This window comes from Octopus sinensis, linkage group LG4, assembly GCF_006345805.1.
Source record: "Octopus sinensis linkage group LG4, ASM634580v1, whole genome shotgun sequence".
In the NCBI taxonomy this organism is placed as follows: domain Eukaryota; kingdom Metazoa; phylum Mollusca; class Cephalopoda; order Octopoda; family Octopodidae; genus Octopus; species Octopus sinensis.
Genome location: NC_043000.1, coordinates 97,416,764 through 97,427,995, shown reverse-complemented (window position 1 = coordinate 97,427,995; position 11,232 = coordinate 97,416,764). Strand labels below are relative to the sequence as shown.

Below are 11,232 nucleotides of genomic sequence, written 5' to 3'. Positions count from 1 at the left end.
ATCAGGGCGACTGACATCGGGCTAACCAACATGCCTTTATGTAACCGCCGCGCTAGGGATAGCTAGATCTTTCATTCATTATAAGCTGCTAGTTTACTTATTAAATGAATCTGTATGAATATGCCAATACCGTCATCAGACAAGAGAAAACAGTGATTGGTAGTGGAAGGTTACCAATTTTTCATGGAATCACCATTCTGAAGGAATCTATCCTGTTTAGGGCAAAGGACTAGGGACTCAGGTAATGATTTTTGCTGTATTTTTATGAGTCGTCCCAGTTCTTTCATACCATTTTGTTACGCTGGCAAGTACATCATGAATACAATATATAAATAGGTAAGCCTGTGACCCATACAACTTTGCAGTCACTCACGCTGCAAACCATTCGATGAAGCCAACAAGGAAGCCTCTTTGTTGTCAGTCGATCTGTTAGAAATAGTACCGAAATCCATTTCAAGTTATCTACTCTAAAATTATTATAAAGTGAACTAAAACGAACACATTAGTCCAAGATAAAATGTGACAGTACAAAAACGGGGTGGTTATAGCTTCTTCTTGTCTTCTTATCTTAAGACAGCATTCACCCGGGGTGGGTTGAGCTGGCTTCATTCATCCTCAATGCCGCATCTCTCACAAACGCCGACCAGGCCTGGCGATTTGAGGCTAACGACCGCGTGATCTCCAACCACTCCTTATTCCAGCGGCGAACGCCGTAGACATGGAGGCCTAGGTTGGGCTCCAGATCAGCCTTGACTGTCATCAGCCAGGTTTTTCGTTGTCCACCACATCACTTTCGCCAACCCTGAAGGGGAGCTGGGGCTATTTCTTCGTAGATGAATTCTCCTGGTTGACGACGTAGGGCATGACCCAGCCAACGCAGACGTCTCGTTAGGATGACTTGTCGGAGGGAGGTGATTTTGCACTAGTGTTGCACCGAATTGTTGGAGACAAAGTGATGCCATCGGACACGAAGGATGCGGCGTAGACAGAGGTGATCGAAGGATTCTAGTCGCTTAAGTTGGCAGTCGTTTTGTTTTTATCTGATTACCAGTGCATTATGAAGGGAGAAAACTGAGAGTCAGTGGACTAGGAAGGAGAAGATTGAGAGAAAAGACAGAGAGAAAAGGAGAAAAAGAAAGAAAGAGAGATGGAGAAAAATAAAGGAAGAGAGGGGAGAAAAAGAAAGAGCGATACAGAAAAATAAATGAAGAAAGAAAGAGACAGATAGAGAAATAGAGAGATAGAGAGAGAGAGAGAGAAAGAGAGAGAGAGAAAGAGAGAGAGAGAAAGAGAGAGAGAGAGAAAGAGAGAGAGAAAGAGAGAGAGATTCCTCAAACATTCCTCATGTGGTCATAGCTAGAATGCCTTTGACCATAAGTCGATCAGATCTGACCTGGTTCTAAATAACTAGTGCATGTAGGTGTGTTCAGTATTGTCTAGCTAGAGGTATAGTATATACTTAGAGTCGCGGTAAAAAAAAATAGCGAAACACGAACAAGAGTAAAAAGTATATAATTATGCTTTGAGGAATGAAAACAGAGAATTCAACGTTTTGGATAATGGTACTTCATCAAGTAACATATTCTAACTTGGCGTTGGAAATGTGATATATGTTAAATAATGGCTCTAAAGATTCATTCATAGATACTCGACCGAATGTCGATGTAATGTTGGTCTGCTCAGATAGACCTAATCTTGGGTAAAACAATGATAATAGCAATAACACATCAGTTTATGACGGCCTCCAAGTAGTCAAAAGCAGAGTTTCACTTGCTTTAGTTATATTATTTTTTAAAACTCAATTAAGGTAATTCGATATCAAACTAGGACAACGAATCAAACATTTAATGTCCTCTAAAGCAAACCAATTTTTGGAGATGATTGAAGAAATACTTAACACTGAAGAGAGCCGATGATCTAAAACCTTGTCGGAAAACGAGTCGGTGAGGTAACCGCCATCTGGTTCAGGTGCTTACTAATCACAGTGAACATATATATGTATTTTCACGACGGGCTTCCACACAGTTTCTGTCTATCAAATTCACTCACAAGGCTTATAGTAGAGGATAAGGTGCCGGGCACATGATTGCGAAGCGAGCATTTTAACCACACAATCATGCTTATGATCGAAGGCGTTTCATGACGTATTTTACCTATTTTTTCAGGCAGACTGTTTCTAAAACTGTATTATTCAATGTTTTATTATCTAATTGTTTTCTTTTCAGTAAAGATTCACTGGACCTACATCAATACGTGACTGACATTATATACTAAATACACACTTACAAAAGGCATGCATACTATAAGCACATGCATATTAGATTTCCTTTTTATGTGGGTTTAGATTCAGTGAGAAGAGTATTTTTGCACAATGTCAACAAACAAAAGACAATGAGAACTAGACGAAGGCTCTTCTTTCGTGTGAATAATTCTTACACGTTACTTTGTTCAGAGTTATGAAAATAAAAAATGGGGGAAAAGAAAAGAAAAAAAGAGAAACATACGGGAGGAACTCTTTTGATGAAGACGAACGTAACAGAAAGAAAAAATTATGTCATTTGAACGAAGGTTGGTAAAAAAAGCATTCCTGAAATTGTTGTTGCGTATTGTTAAATCTTTTCATTTTGATTCATTCTTTATGATTTAATTTCTCATAATATATATATGTATATATATATATATATATATATATATATATATATATATATATATATATATATATATATATATATATGTGTGTGTGTGTGTGTGTGTTGTGTGTGTGTGTGTGTGGTGTGTGTGTGTGGTGTGTGTGTGTGTGTATATACACATACACACACACACATATGCATACATATCAATGTATGTATGTATGTACACGCACACACATTATCTATATATATATATACATACGAGTATGTGAGCAAACGAAAGAAAGTAGCACTCAACACATTTTGTGAGAGTTATAACATTTTTAATAACTGATTAAGGTCTGCATGACTTAAATTTTCGTGTGAGCGGTGGACACGTTCATCTCAACAGATGCTAAGGAGGCCTAGCTGAGTCTCTCTCTCTCTCTCACACACACACATCTATATATATATTTCTTTATTGCCCACAAGGGGCTAAACATAGAGGGGACAAGCAAGGACATACAAACGGATTAAGTCGATTACGTCGACCCTAGTGCGTAACTGGTACTTAATTTATCGACCCCGATAAATTATAGATATCTATATATAATTCTTAAACAGGAATGTTATTGAGAGAGACTTCGAAGTTTCGGCCAGCTAGGTTTCCCAAGTGGTCACCCATCTAAGTAATAACTAGGCTCGACGCTGCTTAACTTCGGTGATCGGATGAGAACCGGTGCTGTCAACGTGATATGGCATATATATATATATACATACAAGTGCGCGTGCGTGTATTGTATGTATATTTTGTATGGCTTTATCAGCAACGGAAGGACAGCGCCCAAGACTTTTTCTTTTTGCTGCGCCTTCAAATAGAAAGAGAGGAAACAAGGACTCACGGAGTAGGAAGCAGCACATTAGGATATCAAGACCTGGTACGAATGGTTGCAACAGAGGGGCTTCCGCTAAAGATACTGATCGATCAGGTGCGGAAGTTAATTCGGCCGATGGATTAGGCGCACAACCCAAGAACAGGTACAACCTATCTGAAGGGTTTCAACACGTTTTCTTCAGTCTGCCCAAAGTTGACCTAGTAAGCCTGATCATAGGTTATGTGTGGTAGAATACACTTTGTCAAATTACCATGCGGTATGATCGAACTTGGAATAACGTAGTTGAAAAATCAACTTCTTAACCACATGGTCATGTCTGAGTATTGACACTCCACAGACTTAAGCCACCTCAAATTCTCTGAAAATTACAGCTTTCTGTTTTAAAACAGTCAGATATATAATATCTGATTATGTTATATACAATATCTATCTCGAAATAGATAATATACTATTATTATATTATAGTATATAAATGATAGGAAGGCTTGGAGAGTGTTTGTGGACGGATGAGTGAATTTTGATGTTGCTCAAAGGGGTACGGAACCCGCATGCTGCCGGTATTGTGGGTTGCATTCTATGCTTTCACCCGAGCATAGAACGGGGCTCACCCCTTTGAGCTGGTAAATACATGGAATACCTGGTGTGTGTCTTGTGGTTAGCCCCTCCTACACAAACGGGGATCAGACCTGGGTATATATATATATATATATATATATATATGTGTGCGTGTGTGTGTGTGTGTGTATACTCTTTTACTTGTTTCAGTCATTTGACTGCGGCCATGCTGCAGCACCGCCTTTGTAGTCGACCAAATCGACCCAGCGCTTATTTTTTGTAATTCTAGTACTTATTCTATCGGTTGTCTAGCGATGCTGAGGGGACAAACAGAGACACAAACATATACACACACATACATACATACATACATACATACATACATACATACATACATACATACATACATATTTATATATATACATATACGACGGGCTTCTTCCAGTTTCTGTCTACCAAATCCACTCACAAGGGTTTGGTCGGCCCGAGGCTATAGTAGAAAACACTTACCCAAGATGACACGCAGTGAGACTGAACCCGTGACCATGTGATTGGTAAGCAAGCTACTTACCACACAGTCACTCCTGCGCCTAAATGTGTGACGCTTACACCATTTAGGTTTCCCAAGTGGTCACCCATCTAAGTACTAACTAAGCTCGATGCTGTTTAACTTCGGTGATCGGATGAGAACCGGTGCTGTCAACGTGATATGGCATATATATATACATACAATATTATGATATTGTATTATAATATTATAGACATTATAGATGCAGTCGTTGGTGTGTGATAAGAAGCTTGCCTCCCACTGCGCATGCGTGTTGTAAGTGTTGTTAGTACCACTGAATAGAAGTCGCCACGCTGATTTGAAGCTGGTGAAATAGTGATTAAAAAAGCTCAACAGTAAGATAAAACTTATGATTTTTGGGTCCAGTGGGGGTTTGTTGTTTGCTGTAATTATTTTCTTTTTACAAACAAGAAGTCCTCACAGGATTCTGGACTCTGGTCTGCCTGCAGTTGAGTGAATAGTTTTTCTCACTTAATTGTGAGAATTGTTGTTTGGCGGTGTATCTCGCTTCCAAAAATTTGTTCACTTTTAGTGGATAGTTTTTTCAGAAACTGTGAGAATTCACCGAAGATACAGCTTCTTTTACCAATTTTTTTGGAAGCTGTGTTCCAAGTTGTGGCGTTCCGGGCTCAAGTTGGATTACCAAATAGGCTTGGATTACCGAGTGGCCAGAAGATTTTTTGCTTGCTGTATTTTTTAAACTGGAGACTGCTTTCTTTCCGTCTTCAATCTTTTTTGTGACTGTCTTTTTACTGAACTGTTTTCTTTTTTCTTCTTTCCCTTTTGTTGTGACTTTCTTTTGATTTCTTTCTTTTTCTTCCTTCTTTTCTCTTTTGAATTTTTATCTGAACTAGTTTTGGACTTTTTATTTTAAAAAAAACATGGCAAAGAACAAGGACAATGTTTTGGAGTGGGAAATTGTCCCACCCAAACAGTGGTTGAAAGACTGTGAAGAGAGGACGGTGGTGTTGAGGACTTACTCAAAGTCGCTCGACACCATCACTCTATTTCAAAAGAATGTTATCGAAAGGGAGTTGGCAGAGTATCTGCCAGCTATTAAATTCATCTCCAGCGGGGTCAAATATGCAACGGTGTGGTTGCTATTTGACGCCCCTGAAGAGGCTCGCAAATTTGCGAGCCAGCCCTTGGAGAGCAGAGAGATTTTGTTTCTTCCCCCGTATTTTGGGAGGAAGTTGACGAGGGCTTGGGTCTGTGGTTTGCCACCCGGAATAGAACCCGAGTGGATAGAGGACGCTATCCGCCGGAATCTGGGTGGCAGCGGAGCCAAGCTCCTCAATGTAAAAATTTTGCCTGCGGCTGATTGGGTGCGGTCAAAAGCGGTTTTGATCCTGTGGACCCAATCAACCAAATATCTGGTATTTCCAGATTATCTTAAAATGGCAGGGTGCAGGTACCCGGTGATTCTTGAGGGTCGCCCCGTCAGGTGTCATCAGTGCCTGGAGCCTGGCCATATAAAGAAAAACTGTCGCCAGGAACAAAGTAAGGTCCTGGAGCACTTGGTTGAGACCTATGTAGAAGAGGGAACGAAGGCGGCCGAGGCGGCGGAGGACTCTTCAGAGAATGGCCGCAAGAGGAAGAAGGTGAGCAACAATGGGTGCTCATCGAAGGATCCTAGGGATGAGGGAGGGGAGGCGAATCTATCGGTCATGGAGGAGATGGACACTCCCTCAGTTGAGAAGAAAAACAAGAGGAAGAGGAAGAGAAACGGGACATTGCCGGCAGTCGGTGACATAGTACCGGAATGTCCTGGAACCTCGTAGGTGGGTATTGTGACACCGGCAGGGGAAGAGACACCATCGGTGGGAATTGTGCCGACGACGGTAGAAGTGAATACCTCGTCCCCGGAGGAAGACAAATTATGGGTCTTCTTCTACAGAGGTGGAGAGGTGGAGAGGTGGAGAAGGTGTTGGAAAAGCACCATAAGGGAGTATCTTTAGCCTGGATGGCCTCCGCAGATAGCTGTGAAGGTCATAACGTTGCCCGTGTTGCGTAGGCTGGAGGGACTCAACGAGGAATATCACTTGTGGCCGGTCGACGGCGACACGGCACCCGCTTTGTTCTTGAATGAGGCGTGGGTGATGGCGGAGGATGGGGTCACAAGCGATGTTGGGGAGGAATATGGAAAACAGGTTGAAAAGCGTCAGTGTTATTGAAAGTTCCTATTTTGGAAAATAAGGTAAGAGGCTTAGTGCCTCATTTTGTTATTGAATATTGTGAACAATGTAAGAGGTATGTTGCCTCATGAATAATGTAAGGATCAATGTTCTCGGGAAAGAATGATCGGCGGGCGTCGCTTTTCCCCCCATTAATGATCATTTTCATTTTTCATATAAAATTATGTCTGTGTCCAGCCAGCAGCTTCCTTTCTCTATGTAAGGCCTTTATGGCCAATATAATAAAATAAAGAAGTTTGGTTCCCAACCACATGGTTCTGGGTTCAGTTCCGCTGCGTGGCCCCTTGGACAATGTCTTCTATTGTAGCCTCGGACCAACCAAATCCTTGTGAAAGGATTTGGCAGACGGAAACTGAAAGAAGCCCGTTATATATATATATATATATATATATATATATATATGTGTGTGTGTGTGTGTGTGTGTGTGTGTGTGTGTGTGTGTGTGTGTGTGTGTTTGTTCTCGACCACCACCTGACAACCAGTGGTGGTTAGTTTACGCCCCCGTAACCTATTTATTCGACAGGGAGACAGATAGAATAAGTACTAGGCTTAAAGCACTAGATTCGTTCGACTAAAAATTCTTCAAGGCTGTTACCTAACAGGGCCGTAGTCTGACTGAAACAAGTAAAAGGTAAAAGAAAAGAAAAAATTATATTAGTAGATATAGAATTATCATTATATTAATGACACTATAGAAGTAGACACTCTCTGGTAATGACTGAATGTTCATAGCTGAAACGCCTACGATAATCAAGATATCCTCTAAAAACAGACGAAAAATTCATGCTTTGAATATCAAGGCTGACCTGGGGCTAAAGGACGCCACTAAAAAGGATGCCATCTCTACTAACGACATTTAAGTGCAATTGATATTGAAGCTGAAGGAATTTTCTGTTTCTGCCACAAGTAGTCTTAATGAATAAATAAATAAATAAATAAATGAATAAAATAAATATATATAAAATGATTTTCTTGAAAGTGTTACCGGAAGTCTCACCTATTATTGTTCAAAAAGCTAAGCCACCAGCCAACGTTTTATGGTTATATCTGGAAGTTGTCTTTCAACTTGTATATTTTCTCACTCGATAAGAGAATTTCTAAAGTCAATTGCTATCGAATGACGGCATTTCTTGTAAATAGTGACAGAAAACAGGCATGAATGAGTGTTCGCTTTAAGAAGTTTGCTTCGAAACTACATGATCCTCTGTTCAATCTCACCGGTTAATAATTTGGATAAATATAAATATATATATATATATACTTTATTTTAAGCAGCAGAAAATTCAACAAAATCTGTTACTCTGAGTTTCTCGTTGCCGTTCATCAGACAGTTTTTGTTAGAATGGAACTGATATATCAATTCAATCTATACTCTTACAAACGCTACACAAATAGGATGTTATATTTTATTTTATATGTCTTTCGTATATATTTTTATTAATGCACCCATTTTTAAAAGCAATGTTTTTTAAAAAAAGCAATGTTGTCAAAATTAGAATGTTTATATAAGTATGTGTATAGCAAAGCATATGTATTTGTAAGCATACGTATCTGTGTATGTGTAAGTGAAAGTATGTTTGTGCTTAAGCACACATATACACGACGGTATGTATATGTATCCATTCAAACTTGTGTATGTATACTGGCCTCTATAGATGCCAATAACATCGTTACACTGCTTATTTCGTTTTTTTCCCCACCCCTCCTTCGTTTCTTTTTTCTCTCTCTCCCTTTCTTTCGTTCCCCCTCCTTGCCCAGTATATGAGAATTGCTACATAGATGAATTTTAGCTTGCGTGCGAGACGGTTTGCGTGAATATATGTACACATGCTTTTATGTGTATATTTAAATTCATATTCATACGTCTGTATATGTATGTATGGCGTTTACGCGCATCCTTTTGTGTATGTTGATATATATATGTAGATTTTAATATAAATATGTATTGCAGTATTTATAACAGGTTTAATTTCTATGCATTAATTTGCACTGTCTTCATTAACGTCAATGGTTTTTCCTCGGATTTTATAATTTTTATAAGTTTTTATATATAATTTTTATAAGTTTTATATATATATATACATATATCTTTGACCTTTTTGTTTATCGCTCGAAGATTGACCGTTTTTTCTAAAGGGCCAATCAAACAAGTCCATTTCTTTTTAAAGGTGTAGCGTTTGTAAGAGTATAGATTGAATTGATATATCAGTTCCATTCTAACAAAAACTGTCTGATGAACGGCAACGAGAAACTCAGAGTAACAGATTTTGTTGAATTTTCTGCTGCTTAAAATAAAGCATATTACTCTACCACTGGTATTTGAGTACTCTTTTTTCCACCTTGTTTCACATTTATGTGTTTACTCCGGTATATATATATATATATATATATATATATATATATATATATATTTTTAATAAGGCTTCTTCGGTTTAACCAATTCTTTGCGAGTAGGATTTGGCATGTGTATGCGCGTGTGTGGGATTGTGCAGAAGCTGACGTGTGCATTGACAAAAAGACCGATAGAATTTGTAGTTCAGAGATGTAATCCATGGTGGCTGTGCGGTATAAAGCCTGCTAACCAACCACAAGGTTCTGGGTTCAGCCCCACTGCATGGCACCTTGGGCGAGTGCCTTCTACTATAGCCTCGGACCGGCCAAGGACTTGTGAGTGGATTTGGTAGACGGAAATTGAAAGAAGCCCGTCGTGTATATTATGTATATGCTTGGGTCTGTATTTGTTCCCCCACCATGGCTTGACAACCGATGTTGGTGTATTTACGTCCTCGAAACTTAGCGGTTCGGCAAAAGAACCGATAGAATAAGTACTAGGCTTACAAAGAATAAGTCCTGGGATCGATTTGTTCGACTAAAGGCGGTGCTCCAGTATGGCTGCAGTCAAATGACTGAAATAAGTAAAAGAATAAAAGAATATGTGGCGAGCTGGCAGAATCGTTAGCAAGCCGGGAAAATGCTTAGCAGCATTTCGTCCGTATTTACGTTTCAGAGTTCAAATTTTGCCGATTCGACTGTGCCTTTCATCCTCTCACAGAGGTTAAAATAAGTACCAGTTGAGCTCTGGGGTCGATATAATCGATGTAATCAACTTACCCACAATCTCGAAGTTGTACCACAAAATACATGTATGTGTGTGCATTACACTAAATCAAAATAATTTGTTAAAGATACAACATTTAACCCACACTTTAGTCTTTTATTTGGAAGTCGTTACTACCTTATAAGCTCTAATATATAAATTCATACACACACACGCATACACACACACACACTCATGTATATATTTTGTAATTTTTTAATATATGTATATATGTATATATATATATATATATATATATATATATATATTATTTTATTTTATTTTATTTTATTTAGTTTAAGCTCACAAGCTGTGGCCATGCTGGGGCACCGCCATTTGGTGTTGCTACACGAATGCTTTTTAGCAAATGCCATCTGGTGCATGAGAGAGTTCGATGCAGCTGCCCTCATCTGCACCTCCTGCCGTGAAGTTGGTTCATCTGGGATACCTGACAAGAAGAGATCCAGTTTCATTTTAAAGACATCTGCATCAACCCCATGCAGGTCTCTTAGGTTCTTCGGGAGGATATTGAAGAGCTGTGGGCCTCGGAAGCCCAGGCTATCACAGTATCTTGTCCTACATCTTGATGGCAAATTTGGAGTCCTTGGCACTATGCAGTGGCGCCCAGTTCTGGTATTTGTGTAACTCTCGATGCCAAAGTTTGGGACAAGTCCTTCTAGGATCTTCCAGATGTATATTATGGCATATCTTTCTCGCCTACGTTCTAAGGAATTGAGTCTCAATCTCTTGAGTCTTTCCCAATAGCTTATATGCTGCACAGAGGCTATCTTCTTCGTGTAGCTTCGTTGGATCGCCTCAAGTTCTGTGATTAACTTGACACTGGATGGTGACCATAGCTGAGAGCAATAGTCAAAGTGGCTTAGGACAAGTGTCCTCCAGAGGACCATCATGGTTTCCTGGTCTCTTGTTCTAAAGGTTCTAAGAATCCATCCGGTCAGCGCCTACATTCCATTGCCGATTTAGCAACATGCACATGAAAGGTTGCATCATCACTCATGTAAATAGCCAGGTCTCGCACTGATTGTGCCTCTGGGATTGCAATCCCTCCAGGTCCAGTGTATTTATTGGGTATTGCATTTAGTTTTGCATGCTGATAGTATAAAGCTTGACACTTTTCAGCATTGAACTGCATGCTATTCTTTTCAGCCCACTTGTATATTTTGTCCAACTCACATTGCAGGTGCTTAGTGTCTTCAGGGTGTCAGGCAGCAAGTCATTTTCTTCAAGGAAGGTGATTAGTTTCCTTCTGACTATTCGTTCCATGACCTTGCTGATGTGTGAGGTCAGAGAG

At 39.6% G+C, this 11,232-nt stretch overlaps 2 pseudogenes; both read right to left on the bottom strand.

The window, feature by feature from the left end:
- Positions 1-3,256: 3,256 nt before the first annotated feature.
- LOC115211274 lies at positions 3,257-3,376 on the bottom strand (annotated as a pseudogene).
- Positions 3,377-4,661: 1,285 nt separating this feature from the next.
- Positions 4,662-4,781, bottom strand: LOC115211269 (annotated as a pseudogene).
- Between the last annotated feature and the right edge of the window lie 6,451 nt (positions 4,782-11,232).